This window comes from Malania oleifera, chromosome 3 (genome assembly GCF_029873635.1).
Source record: "Malania oleifera isolate guangnan ecotype guangnan chromosome 3, ASM2987363v1, whole genome shotgun sequence".
Classification (NCBI taxonomy): domain Eukaryota; kingdom Viridiplantae; phylum Streptophyta; class Magnoliopsida; order Santalales; family Ximeniaceae; genus Malania; species Malania oleifera.
The window spans coordinates 5,724,471-5,738,555 of NC_080419.1; the positions used below are offsets into that span (position 1 = coordinate 5,724,471).

The 14,085-nt window shown below is 35.7% G+C and overlaps 1 protein-coding gene across 2 annotated transcripts in view; it reads right to left on the reverse strand.

Annotated features, from left to right (window-relative positions):
* LOC131151881 (uncharacterized) overlaps positions 1-14,085 on the reverse strand; it is a 47,760-nt gene that overhangs the window by 32,420 nt on the left and 1,255 nt on the right. The gene's annotated exons all lie outside the window — the stretch shown is intronic.

The window sequence follows — 14,085 nt, forward strand, 5'->3', positions numbered from 1 at the left end:
TAATAATAATAATAATACTAATTCTTGTTATTATTATAAAAACAACAACTAATAATAATTATAATAACAATAAAAAACAACCAATAATAATATTTATTTCTATTAAAATAATAATAACAAGGACAATAATAATTAAAAATGCAAAAATAAAAATTATCACTATTTTATGGACAATAAATATTTCAAAAATAATAATAAATAATAATAACAACTGAAAAATTACAATTGCAATAATTATTATTATTGTAAATAACAAAAATAATAATAATAATAATAATAATAATAATAATAATAATTTATTATTTTAACAATAATAACAAGTATAAAAAATAAATAATAAATAACAAAAAAAAATATTAAAACTCATAAAAATCACTATTATAAAACAAAAAATAATACAAAATTAAATAATTATGCATTAGAGATTTTTAATTAAAAATGACTATTTTTCACTCCATTATAAAATCCATCGAAGAATACCAAATGTTGAAAAGAAATTGAAACTGGACTCCTATAGTCATTCCATGTTACTAACCAAACGCAATAATTGCATTCAAAAAGCAATTCCATTTCTATCTTAATTCCATTCATTCCTCAATTCCTCTCTTGCTTCAATTTCATTTCGCAAACCAAAAGGGAGGAAAGAAGTACACATATAGCATTATACAAGCCTACCTTGTGCACAATATTGTATTTGTGAAAATATCCTTATTTTTCTTAATTTGTTTACACCAAAGTATCCTTATATGGCCTACCTAGTACAATATAACACTCGGCAAAAATACACTCATATTTAAATTCATTTCCATAAAAAATACTCTTTTCTGGACCTACCATAGCCAATCATTTCTAACGTTGAAATAAATTTGTATTAAGCATGAAAGGTTATCTTCTTAAAACTGCCAAACCCCCCAATTTCTCTCCTGAGGGATGCTAGAGGCAGTTGCCCCATGCACTCTCCTTATAAACTTGCATAATGATTGGGCAACTTGGCATCTTTTTAAAAAACAATTCCCATTCATTTGCATCATGTAAAATTAAATAACTGCAGAACCTCCATTAAAGCGCATGCATGATTAAATGTTGTCGGTTTAAAACATTATGTTACATTGTTACATCGTTACAGAATAATATACTTGACTATTTCAAAATACCCCTTACATGACTGTTATATAACAACTTTTTTATATCTATACGAGTTTCAAAATATTATATCCACAAATCTATCACTATCGGTCCAGGTTGTTTGTACTCCCCCTATCAAATAATAGCGTAACCATGATTTTTTCAGTATTTATTTAGTAATACACATTTTAAATAGAAATTTTTATTTTTAAAATTTAAAAATAATTGTACTATGTGTTATGCTATTTTCTTATGTTTTTAGTTAGTAAAAAACATGGGTAGTTATAGGAGTTTTAGGGAAAGCCATAAAGGTTCTTTTTTTAGATAAAAATAATTCATTAAAGCAAGAACAAAAAATAATTACAGAGAAGGAGGATAAGGCATCCTCCAAACAAACAAAAACAGAAAAGGTAAAAATATATACATAAAATAAAAAATATTAACATCAATGCTGCCCTTCAGTCCCTATGGATATTGGACAGTGAGAGACCCTCAAAAACGCCAAAAGAGTGAGCCCAAAATGAAGCCAAAAATGTAGATTTCTCCCACATAAAATTCAAGGGAGTCCTCTGATCTCTAAAAATTCTAGCATTTCTTTCAAACCAAAGTATCCACAAGGTAGCAAAAGCTGCAGAATTCCAAAAACTTATCCTTTTCCCATTCCTTCCAAAACCCCAAAAGTGCACGACTATTAATTCATGAAAAGTCTGCAGAACCACCCAAACCTCACCAAAGCAGGAAATGTCGCCACCCCACAATGCAAAAATAGATGACGATTAGTCTCATTCTCCTCATGACACATCATGCAAGCATTCGTCTTGAGAGCTTTATGATGCCTCTTAGTCTAGAGCAACTCCTTCATGTTAACCCTGTTGCGTATCAAAGTCCAAATGAAAGCTTAAATCTCAAAAAGGACTTTAGCCTTCAACATAACTTTATCTAAATGGAATGGATTGAGATTTTGAGATTTTAAAAGACTTATAAGAGAAAGACCTCAAAAAGTAAAAGTCCTCAATCCAAAGCCTAGCATTCCACCTCCTGTTAGGATTGAAAGAATTCAAAACGCTCAATAGGCAAGGAAGCTCATATACCTCCTCTCGTCAAGACTCCCAGAGCATGGAAGTCCCATAACACAAAACCCACCTTAGAATAGAATTCTAAAATTGCTGCATTATTGATGGAAGATAGTCTACAAACGAGGCACTAAAAATTCCAACAAAGTCTCACCCACCCAAATATCCACCCAAAAACAAATACTATCCCCAATGCTGATAGTGAAACAAATGAGGGGAAAAAAATAACTAGAGAACTATGAAAAAAAAATTCCAACGGCTCACATGAGTAACAAACCATGCCACTCCCCTTAGTATCCCACCCAATCCTAAGAATACCATACTTTCTCTTAGTTACCTTGTGGCATAAGGAATTGGGCTCTAAGGGGAATCCCCATAACCATTTACCTATTAAGGAGATGTTTTTAAAACCACATCACCCAACCCCAAGTCACCCGCTATAGAGGTATTGTACCATCATATTCTTTTAACTAATTTAGTGGATGCTTTTCTTAGTGAGAAGTATTTGGGCTTCTAGACTGAGAGATTGGACAGTATCTTTTAAATTTAAAATTATCTTTATTTTGGAAAGCATTATTTGAGTTTATGATGCAATGCAACTATGAGCTTCAAGGCCTACAACTGAAATTCAACACATTTTCAATTTTTGATATTTTTCAGTAATCTTGTAGTTTTATTGTTTTCCAAGATTTTTTTTAATATTTTTAGCATGTTTATAATAATTTTATTAGATAATAAACTAGTAGATTCCATGGTCTTATATTTCCATGAATTGTCGAATATTCTACTTTCCACCACCCTTGAAATTGAGATGGCTGTCAATTTCCATTTTTACAAAATTTCTGTCTAAATTTTCACAAATCACCCAAAATTTATTGAAATCTCAAAATTTGAGTGAAAATTTTCAACATTTTAACTATAAAATGATATTTCCTTGAAATTCAAATTTGAGATTCAAAACCCAAATTGAAATTTGTCTTAATTTATCTTCTTTCTAATTGAAACAAAATAACATTACACGAAGGATGTGAATAGATTTCAGATTTTTGAAATTATACTAAAAATTAAACTTTGATATCAAGTACAAACAGTTTATTTGACCATTTATCTCTAAATCTATATATAATATATAATTTTTAACACATTTATGAATTTCATTTATATTAATTGAATATGTTTAATATCATTTTAAGTCATTGCACTTCTCTCTCTCTCTCACAAACCTCATAAACCACAAGTACAAACAGTTTATTTGACCATTTATCTCTAAATCTACATATAATATTTAATTTTTAACACATTTATGTATTTCATTTATATTAATTGAATATGTTTAATATCATTTTAAGTCATTGCACTTCTCTCTCTCTCTCACAAAACTCATAAACCATATGCTTGTCCTCATGCATTCTATTTACATATAGTCATATCATGTCACCCCCTAAGAAAAGCACAATGGTGGTTGAAAGGAAGACTTTCAACCTAGTTCTTGAAGATGGGAATTTTGACCTCCTCGGAATCACGGGTTACAGAATGGCCATGAGCATTTCGATCTTTGATATAGATGAGATCAAGTGGTTCTTTGCAGCTTGGGAATATATCTAGGTTTCGAGAAGCAAAAGATCCACGACAACCACTTAGTATTGCCAAATAAGGAACAAGTGCAAAACTTTGTTGCAACAACTATATAAGGACAAACATGGTAACTACATTGCCCTAATGGAGATAAACAATGATGGCTGAAGAAACATCACTTTTCTACAAGATTTCAACTCAAAGGGATGGCATAAGATCTCATTTAAAGGTGTATTCAAGTTTTGTCGAATTGACATAGTAAAATACTCGAACTCAATCAATCACAAAATTCACAAAATTGTTAAACTTGAAGTCGACTCGACTACAAGTTCTTTAAACTCGAGCTCGAATCAATTATAAATTAATATTAAATGCATGTATAAATATACATAATATACATAATTACATATAATATTAAATATATTTACAAAACATATATTATATGACTTATAATATATAAAAATAATAAAAATTAAACACTCAATTAGGCTCGAAATTCAACTCAAGTACTATTACCCACCTCAAACTCAACTCGTTAAAATGCTAGTAGCTCAAACACAACTCGAACTCGAGTCGAATTCAGTTGAATTGAGTTAGGGATTGAGTTGAGTCTAAGTAAATCACGAGTAAGCTTGACTCATTTACACCCCTATCTCGCCTTTGGTTGTCAAGCTAAGTCAATGAGTGATTCCCACCTTAAAAAGGAAGGCCAAGGCCTATGCATCAAGAAAGATGATGCCAACCAGTTCGTAAATGAAGAAGAAGGTGCCCTTCTCTCTCAAAGCAATCCCAACTCTCACTCAATATGAAATTGTGTGTCCCTACCCCATTGCGGTAACTACATTAGGGGATTCTTGGTCATTGAGTAGAGCCATGATTTGCTTCGCAAGTATCATTGGGCTGGGAAACAATAGCCAAGGAACTTTTGGCCATTGGTTTGAATTTTATAGGCCAAGCCCAATCAAGCTCAAATCTTTCTCTTCCTTTGCAGACCTAAAGATGGGGGCTCTAATAGCACAAATGTTGGGGCTTTTCTAATTGGCCTCTCACTACCTCAAGCATCTAAACCTAGTTAGTGAAACCATCAAAGTCTCCTCTAAAGGATTTGAAGACGAGGCATTGAAACTATTTGAAGAAATTGGAACAAAGAGAAGGGAGGAAGGAAAAATTATTCTCAAGAAAAAAAAAAAAAAAACATAGGCAATAACAAGAAGATGGACACCAACAGTGAGTTAAAAAAACAGGAATTTTCAATGAATTACAAAAAAAAAATGAGAGGATACTCAGACATGGCGGACGCTAGTGATTGCCAAGGTCCCATAGTGAACTCATGTTAAGGAAGCTTATGTAAGGGAACGAGAGGGGACTCAATGATAGATCTAAAAAACAACTTCGATCAAGTCCTTTCTCAACGATTAGAGAGGTGATGTTGTTTGTTTGTAGGAACCCAAAGTAGAAATAGTGTATCATTTTTTGGTCAAAAGTTTATGGGGATAGATATTTTTTGTGGATTTACCTAACAACAAATGGTAGTGTGGGGGTATTATTGTTCAATCGAAGCATAGTGTAGTGGAATTGCTAGACCACTTTGTTACTTCCCTCTCGGTTTCCTGCTTGTTTAAGAACCTAGAGAATAACTTCCATTCGATCCTCACTGAGGTCTATGGCTCAAGTGAAAGCCCCTCAACTTTTTTGGAATAAGCTCTTAGATATTAAAATCTAATGGGATGCTCCTTGGATCATTAAGGGAGACTTCAATATGGTTGTTCATCCTCATGAAAGATGTAGGTGACTCTTAAGAACACTTGCATAAGAGAGTTTTTGGACTTTCATCAATTTGCCACTCATGTGTGGAACTTTCACTTGGTCCAACTCTAGGGAGTCTCCTTTCTCAAAGATTTATAGGTTCCTAATTTTTATAGATTGCGAAATTCACTTCCCCAAAGTTACTCAATCTCCTACCAAAGTCCATCTCGAATCACTTCTTTGTACTCCCTAACATGGGAGGGGTGAAATGGGGTCAACTCCTTTCCACTTCAAAAACATGTGGCTTAAGCACGATGGTTTCAAGGACCCTATTAAGCAATGCTGGTCCATGCTCCATTTCAAGGAAAAGCCAATTTTGTTTTTGTCTCAAAAGTGAAGGGCATTAAAGGTTATTTTGGTCATTTAGCACTATTAGTACGTGCTAGAGTAATGTAAGTGTGAGTTAGTAAGGGCATTATGGTCATTGAAATGTTCGACTTGGCATATATTATAAATAGAGGGAGAGGCCAATCATTGAGGTTAGGTCTTCCATTTACCCAATTATTCAACATAATATCAAAGCAAGATCCAACCTAAACCCTACCACCAAACCAAACTCAACCATCCCTAGAAAACACCCAACACTCGCTGCACTTCTCAGAATCATCAAAACCCTTCCATATTTCACAACAGCAACCACATACCCAAAAACAGAACCCTCCGATCAGTAGCCCTATAAAATCCCATCACTAGAAATCACCCCACACACCCTTACACACTGGCCAACCGCCGACAGTCCTAAGCCCACAAGCCGGCGTGTAAGAGAGTTTCCGACCAATTTTTGCCGCACTTGTTCTCCAGAATGTCCTGATTTCTTCCATAGACCATATAACCAAGCTCTTGCGCATGTTTCTTGTTCAAAGATCCAATTTTTTTTTACCATGCACTCGTGGCAATCTGTTAGTTGTTATTCGGTACTAGAAAAGACCATTGGTGAGTCTCTTGGAGCAATGGTAGTGTTCATACATTGAATTTGTGAGGCTACGGCAGTGTTATGTCCAGCCATTGGTGACCAAGTTATAAGGCCATGGCTCACACTACATGTCAACTTGTTTGGTTGAAGAACAAGTTCGAAGAACTAGGTTCTCCACATTCTCAGCCTATGGAGTTGATGTGTGATAATCGAGCTGCTATTTGTATTGCCTCCAACCCAACCTTCCATGAGTGAACATAGCACATTGAAAAAAATTGCCACTTTTTTTGAGAGAAACTTGTGCAGAAGCTCATTACAACCTTTAATGTGAAGCCTGATTTGCAGCTTGCTGATTTATTCACTAAAGCCTTGGGAGGTGCTCATGTTAAATTCATTTGTAACAAGCTAGGAGCATATGATATAAAATTATGTATGCTCCAGCTTTAAGGGGAGTGTTAATGTTTATTTTGGTCATTTAGCATTATTAGTATGTGCTAGAGTTATGTTAGCATGTGTCAGCTAGCAAGGGTAATATGGTCATTTGTATGTACCACTTGTCATATATTATAAATAGAGGGGGAGGCCTATCATTGAGGTTAGGTCTTCCATTTTACCCAATTATTGAACAAAGGGGTTGAATCTTACGTGTAATATAAGTATCTTTGGAAATGTTCACTGAGGTTAGGTCTTCCATTTTACCCAATTATTCAACAAAGGGGATGAATCTAAAGTTGTATAATATAAGTATCTTTGGAAATGTTCACGTGAGAAAGACCACGATTCTTAATGGCATCAAAGAGCTGGATGAAGAGGAGCCCGGCCAAGGTCTTACTGCTGAAAGGAAGGCCAGACAATTTTTACTCAAGAAAGAATTAGCTGATGTTATTAATCTCGAAGAGATCACATGGAGGCAGAATCCAGAGCATTATGGCTTTAAGGAGGGAGATAGAAACTAGTTTCTTCCACCAAACAGCAAATGCAAAGATTCAACACCTTATCTAGCATTGAAATTGGGAGGGCCACCTTGAGAGTTGAAGAGGATGGAAAAATGGCATTTGCGACTTTTTCAAGGATCTTTATGCTGAATCTGAAGCCTGGAGACCAGAAATGGACAGAATCAACTTCAAATCTCTTAATCTTCCACTGCGGCATGGTTTAAAAGGGCTTTTGGTAAAGCATAAATCTTTCAAACCATTAAGGAATGTAATGAGGATAAAGCACCTGAGCATAATGGTTTCTCCTTAGCCTTCTATCAAGCAAACTGGGGCCTACTCGATCATGATATTCTCAGCAACTTTTAGGAGTTCTATGGAACAGGCAGATTCATGACTTGCATTAATGCCACTTTTGTCACCCAGACTCTGAAGAATGCCAGGGCTTGCAACATCAAGGATTTTTGCCCAATCAGCCTTGTGGGGAGTATCTACAAAATCATGGCCAAAGTCCTGACTACTACGAGACTCAAAAAAGTCATTGTTAAAGTCATTGGGCAACACCAACATGCTTTCATGGCTAGCAGGCAGATCATGGATGTAGCTAGACCTGGAAAAATGAGTCGAATATGGTTTAAACTTTTCTTATCAACCTTAAAATGAGTCGGTTGGCAGATTTAGGATTTTATCCAATGGATCTCCGCCTATCCACTAACAACTAATGTTTAAATTGATTGAATTTCCATATGCCCATGCTTATTAGGCATCAATTCAATTAGCATAAACTCTATTGGCCAAGGTCTAGTCCTACACTCCCAACTCTTGCACTACTATATGCGCCTCTGGGTTTACCCCATGCCCACATTCAAATTCAAGCCCAAATACTCAATTTTCTCATGATCAAAATAAAAGCCTCTAAATTCATGTTATGAAAAATAAAAAATTATAAATTTTAAACAATTACCAAATTATAATTTTAAAAATAACTTCAATTATTATATTACAAAATAAATTGTTCATCAAAGGGTAAAAAAAAATATATTAGGGATGGGAATGATGGAATATCAACAATCTGCCATAGATTATCATATCCGAACCGCCATAAATCTGCAACTTAATTGAATCGGATATGAATTGTAATATCCTCACCCAATAACCGCCTAATCCATCATGGATTATCTGACCTGGTCCACTTTACCAAGTCTAGATGCAGCCCTTGTTGCAAATGAAAGTGGGTTCCGGGGGCGATCTACAAGCTTGACACATGTTAGCTCGAACTTTCTGCTTTACATCCTAAGGAGAATGGACTTTGGAGAGCTATGGTGCAAATGGCCTAATTGGTCTTCTAGGCTGCAAGATGGGGATCTTCTCCATAAAGTACCTTGGTCTCCCTCTTGAAGCCAATCTAAAGATAAAGGAGTTTTGCATCCTACAGTTGAAAAGTTCAAGAAAAGGTTGGCAAGCTGGCAAAGGAACTTCTTGTCAAAAGATGGAAGACTTGCACTCATCGAGAGCACATTGACTAACCTCCGTATCTATTAGATGTCACTTTTTCCTTTTTCCTTTACCTACTTCAGTTGCCAAAAGGCTTGAAGGAATTCAAAGGAGAGTCCTCTAGGGGAGCTCCAAAAGGAATTTACATACCACCTTGTCAAGTGGGGGTGGTTAAACAACCCATTAATTTAGGAGTTTTGGGGCTGAAATCCCTGTATACTTTCAATGATGCCCTTCTTGGGAAATGACTTTGGAGATTCATGAAGGAAAAGATCACCTTAGGGAATCATTGCTTCTATATAACGGCTCCAGCACAATGAATAAATCACCCACGCCATAATAGGATACCTAGGGAAGTTCTATGGTGGGTTTTAGAAAAAAAGGGTGTATGTTGTAGGTATACCGATGTCATTAAGGATATGTACGATGGAGTAATGACTAGTGTAAAGACTATAGATGGAGAAACTAGAGAATTTCCAATTACCATAGGTGTACATCAAGGATCTGCTTTAAGTCCTTATCTTTTTGCTTTAGTGATGGACCAATTGACCAAGAGTATTCAAAAGGAGGTTCCATGGTGTATGTTGTTTGCAGATGATATTGTATTAATTGACGAAACTAGGGATGGAGTAGAGGCTGAGTTAGAATTATGGAGAGAAGCTTTGGAATTTAGAGGATTTAAGATAAGTAGAAATAAAACAGAATATATGAAATGTAATTTTAGTAATGATAGGAGGAATATTGGAGACAAAGTTAAACTTGATGATGAAGAAATAAATAGCACTTGTAGATTTCGATACCTTGGATCTATTATGCAAGCTGAAGGAGAAATTGAAGCTAATGTAATGCATAGAGTTAAAGCAGGTTGGGTAAAATGGAGAAGTTCTTCAAGTGTTCTATGTGATCGTAGAATACCCTTAAAATTGAAAGGGAAGTTTTATAGGACAGCTATAAGACCAGCTATGCTATATGGATCAGAATGTTGGGCGACGAAGAAACATAATATCCAAAAAGTAAAAGTTGCCGAGATGAGGATGCTTAGATGGATGAGTGGTATAACATTGAAAGATAAATTAAGGAATGAACATATTCGTGGTAAGTTAGGTGTAGCTCCTATAGAAGATAAGATAAGGGAAGGGCGACTCAGATGGTATGGACACTTACAACGTAGGCCTTATAGTGCACCTGTGAGGAAGAGTGACTTAGTTACTGTGGGGGGTAGTAGAAGGGGTAGGGGTAGACCTAAAATAACTTGGGAGGAGATAGTGAGTAAGGATTTAATATCTTTGAATCTATCAAAAGAAATGGTCTATGATCGCATAAATTGGCGGAAAAGGATTCATATAGCCGACCCCACTTAGTGGGACTAAGGCTCGGTTTTGTTTTGTTGTTTTGTTGTTGCCAGAAGAGGATCCTTCGGAATTAGGTTTGGAAATGCATCAGGAAAAACTGGGGCAACCTTTTTCCCCTTTATCAGTTTTCAAGTGGGGAACGGGGAAATTTTACTTTTGGCACAATGTTTGGTGTGGCCAAAGGGCCTTAAGAGCTAAATTTCCATCCATTTTCAGATTTTCTTGCCATAAGGATACCCTCATTAGTCAACATCTTCAGATTTCATATCAAAGGACGCTTTGAGAACATTCCCTTGATTAGAAACGTCGCTGATTGGAAATTGATTACCTCGCTGACTTTTACAGCAGTTTGTGCAAGTTCCTGTACTGGAACATCGACATTGAACCAAAATAAATCCTGGACAGCAATGGTAGATTCACGGTCAGATCTTTATACAGGAAATTCTCCCCACAGGGAACAAACTGCATCAACCTCCCCTGGAATCACATATGGAAAACAGGAGCTCCCACAAAGGCTGCTTTTCTTGCATGAAAGGCAATGCATGGGAAATTTTAAATGATTGATAACTTGCAGAAAAGAGGACTGCCCCTCCTCAACAGGTGTTTTCATGTATGGTTAATGGCTTAATGCTGAATCTGTATTCTGTAGACCACACCACTGCCCCTGGACAAGAAATCTTTGTAGCATGGCCTTCTCCTTGACCAAGCAGCAGTGGGCCACTGCTAGTTCTGCAGGAGAGGAGTATTTTTTTTTTTTTATCAGCAAAAGGAAAATATATTAGCAAGGCATCAAGGGGATGCCAGATTGTCAGGCCATGGTACAAAACATCAACCAATCTGAAGAGCGTCGCAAATATCAAAGATCACAAAATGATCATTAACAATTTCCCCACTAAGCCAGCTGGAGCCAGCAGTAATCCATTGGGCTTTGCAGGTCTGAAGCAAAGTAGATGAATCTTTGAAGGCTCTGTTATTTGTTTCTTTCCAAGCACACTTCAAAGCCTTTCACTTCTACTTTATGGCTCTAATGCCTTTCCAAGCCCAAATCTCCCTTCCAACTGAATTTTCATAGGGGTGTATATGGTCTAGGGAAAGGACCCCCTAAGTCTCTTTTTTGGAATGAGCTCTTCGAGATTAGGGGTAGATGGGATGCTCCTTGGATTATTGGAGGTGATTTCAATATGATTGTGTATTTGCATGAAATAAGTGGGGGTAGCCTCGGGACCAGTAGCATGAGAGAATGTCTTAACTTTATCAATGTGAATGCCTTTATTGATCTCCCTCTCATTGCTGGCAACTTCACCTGGTCCAACTCCAAGGAGCCGCTTCCTTTTCAAGGATCGATAGATTCCTAACTTCGGTTGAATCAGAATTTCATTTTCCTAACATGATTCAAAATCTACTTCCTAGGCCCATCTCAAATCATTTCCCCATCTCCCTTGACATGAAGTCTACCAAGTTAAAATAAAAAATAAAAAAATAATAAAATAATAAAAAAATAATAATAAAAGATAAAAGAAAACAAAAAACACAAGATCACAAAATAGAACTGAACGAAGTTAAACAAGAAACCCTTTTTTAAACCCTTTCCATCACAATTAACTAAAACCTTCAAACTTGCTAATTCCCTTTTGCCCTTCACCTGGCAATTTTTTCCATCATCCAAACGCACTTTATTTCCTCCAATATCACCCAGGTTTAAATCCATCCAATAGAATTTGAGCTTCTAGCTCCTCCTTCAGGATTTCCTTCACTGGTATAGGTAAAATTCCATCACCATGTTGTACCGTGTTTGCCAACCCATCATTGTCAAAAATAGATACTCCCTCCAAACCTTCCAACAAGGGTGGGTGAACATAAGATAAATTTCCTATTTCATCGTAGGAATCCGAAACATTCCAATATTTTTCTCGTATCTCATCTAGTAACAACCCACCTCAACAACCAAAATCACTATTATCCTCACTGCTTGGAAAAAAAATCCCCCCATTTCTTTACCTCTTTGCCTTTTCTAGTCTCACTAGAACCCTCGGCATTCTTCACAACTTGAAGAACTTCCACAATACTAAACTCTCCCTTAGAATCTCTCCTTAATAACTTTGTCGTAGACTCACTAGAATTTTCTATCTTATCTTCAAATACCTTTTCATTTCAACACCCAAATAAGCTTCCTTTCGATGAGCATAAACCTTATTACCTTCAAATTTATCAGTATAGATACAACAATCAACTAATTTCTCCCGCAAACCATCTTCTTCTTACTCTTTTTCAAACTACCTTCTGAAAATTCTATGGGACTAGATGCAGATTTATCACCATATTCTTGAAACAAATATGACCTTCTAACATCCTAAACTTCCTTCAACTCTTGATCATTTCAATTCTTATTCTTAGTACTTGTAGGCTGAATATTGTTTCTTTTAACTAAATGTTGAATAATAGTTTCATTATCATAGGGTATAACTTCCTCCTTCCCAGTGCACATCTTCTGAGAAGTAGGAGCATTACTTTGGGCCTGGATTTTATCCGAAGCCACCATAGCTATACAAGAAGCCATCTTTTTTTAACCACACATTTGCTTATCACCAAGGCCCTTTTGTGAGAAGCCCATATGAGGTGAGCCTCCCCTTTGATCCAAATTGAGGCTTGTATCAACATCTCCTAAACACTGGGCCTTTTCAAATAATTGGCCCAATTTAGTGAAAAATAAATACTCGGTTTATGAATTACCTACACACCAGATCCAAGAGGAACCAAAAGAGAACCAATCTACGCTACAACTAAACTAACGACAACCCAAAAGCACTCACAGACCCTAGTTTCCTTCTCGCTCCAGACAATCGAAGCCAATTGATTAGTGACTACCTTAGATTCATTTCAATGCAACTTGCCTGCACACTGGCAGCACAAATCTAGTTTTCCAACTTTCAAACCATGATTTATGAAATAGGCTTGATTACCACATCCATCATCATTGTGATTTTTGCTTTCCAAGACCACCTGACTACATAATCTGTGTCGTGAAAAGCTATCAACACCCACACTGCCAGTTTCCTCAAGAAAGTCCTTTGCTATCTCGCAGAAGGCACTCATGAAGCTTCATTATTATCTTATTATTCTTAACAAAACATATTTACAACCGTCAAAATGCACTTAAATATTTTTTTATTATTCTAACAAACACTTAACGAGCATTACAATACTCTTTTACTAATATATTTCTATTCTTTTTTCATAAGCCTTAACTTATTGTATGAATTACAATCAATCTCATGAGTTGAGTTTTAGGAAGAAAAGTAACTGATGTTAGCAAACCTTATAGAATAAACCTCTATGTATTATTATTTGTAAATTACAAATTATTATCATATTATACTTGATAAATTCATTGACAACATCGAGTTTTTATTAAGTCTGCCACAAAGTGATTGCTTATCACTAATTAAAAATAAAATAACAGTTAAAATGACCAAAAAAAATGGCTGACTTTAAATAATTTAAAGAAATTCACTTTTGATAGGCCAACATACACACTCCTAACACCACATGCACATGTGGAAGTAGGGGAAATTTGCCTCCATGTGGAGTCCAAGAAATAAGTCACTGGGCCACAAGCCCATATTATCAACCAAATCGAAATCTTGATCAACTATAAGAGAACATGTGGAAACAACACAGAACATGCATAAATAACAGAGACACTGGCCACTTTTTTTTGTTCTGGAGCTCATTGTTAACAAGGTAGAAATTGATAGATTAAAACCCAGCAGTCCAGCCAATAAACAAACTTTTGGTTCTAAATTAAGTGTGGCAGC